Genomic DNA, 1,882 nt, shown 5'->3' with positions numbered 1-1,882 from the left:
GAGGGGTTTTTAAGTAATTATTTACATAAAAGTAAATAATTAGAATTAATTAGAAGCGAACACTGATTAACTCAGCTGAAATAATGCTAAATTGAATTTTATTTAAAAATATTCGGAATTTTTATGTTTCTAACCTAATTCCTAATTCTTCTTTTTTCATAATCTGTCACTGTCTTCTTTCTGGATCAGCACCAGCACTCAGCAGCCAGGTGGCCATGGAGCACTATCAGATTTGGTAAAATTTGTTTTGAAAATTTTAAATCAAAATTATTATACAATACATACAATTATTATACAATTATAGTGTATATTCGTTGTAATTGCCGAGTCACGAGACTTTTATGTAAATATTTAGAAAGCGATACTAAAGTTTGATTTCAAATTTTAAAGATAATATTTTACATAAGGTATAAACCAGTGGCGTATCTAGAAATTTGACTGGGGAACTTGCCTGGGGAGAAGGGCAACCAAAAGATATAAACAAGATAAACCAAACTACATAAAAGATATACATAATAACTTATATGCAATGCGTAATCATCATCATCGTCAATGTTACAACTATTCGTGAGTCTTTGTTGCGTTTACTAAATGCCTCCCATGTTTGTCGGTCCTATACAACTAATTCCCATTGTCTCACTCCCATTTTCTCCAGATCTTCTTTGACTGCATCTTTCCACCTTTTTCTAGGCCGTCCTACAGAACTTTTTCCATCTGGCCTTTTCTAGAATACATTGTTTATAATGTTACATGCAATAGAAGTTCCCTAAAGGCCGCGTCCCACGATCAAATAATTTGATCAAACTCACAAACCATACATACTCATAGACGTTTCACGTAAATTGTCAAGGTCAAGACAGCAAATTAGTTACCATTCCAATCCAGAGATGTCGCTGTCAGTCAATTCTCTTGTCATATTTAACAACTGACAGTTGACAACTAAATTAATTTGTTTTGTTATTTACTTTTTATTTTACAGTTTGTGGCTTAATTATTTTATTATAGTGGTATTACGTTTTTAATTAGATTTAATCACGATTTTAATCAATTGTATTAACCTCCTCTCCGTTTTTATGAGTAAAATTTTTAGTTTACATTGATTGATCATCCCGTGTTGTGTTTCTCCACATTTAAAAAAACATAGATCCTGAAACAGTTTATTCCAATAGACAAGTGTGTCATCAACATTTCGGGCCTATATATTTTTGAAAGTTTGTAAAAGATTATAAGGTATTTATCTAAAAAATCATCCTACAAGATTCTTTCAAAAATTTTCATTCAACTCAATATTACATCAGTGCTTTCACGTGACACATGGCAGCACAAACCATAGATACTTATAGACGTTTCACGACCATGTTAATCTTTCGGATCGAATTAACGCCATCTCTTGATTGGAATGGGAACTAAATTGACAAATTTTAGTTACGTGAGAATTTCAAATTATAAATTTTGCGGGATTTTTGATGAAATTTCGCAGGAAATTAAAACAACAGAAAGACAATTCAATGTTTTATTCCATATTTTACTGAAAACTTCAAATATTCCAATTTGTTTTCAAAATGATAAACACTACTGCTATGTGTCAACTGATGTGTATGGAGTTGAATGAAAATTTTTGAAAGAATCTTGTACATAGGATGACTGTTTAGATAAATATTACCTTATAATCTTTTACAATCTTCCAAAAATATATAGGTCCGAAATGTTGATGACACACTTGTCTATTGGAATAATAATATGTTTCAGGTTCAGGATCTATTATATTGTTTTTTTAATGTGGAGAAACACAACACGGGATGATCAATGTAAACTAAAAATTCTACTCATAAAAATGGAGAGGAGGTTAATACACTTATTAAAATTGTGATTAAATCTAATT

The sequence above is a fragment of the Diabrotica virgifera genome, chromosome 1 (genome assembly GCF_917563875.1).
Source record: "Diabrotica virgifera virgifera chromosome 1, PGI_DIABVI_V3a".
In the NCBI taxonomy this organism is placed as follows: domain Eukaryota; kingdom Metazoa; phylum Arthropoda; class Insecta; order Coleoptera; family Chrysomelidae; genus Diabrotica; species Diabrotica virgifera.
Note: the sequence above shows the minus strand (reverse complement) of the source record.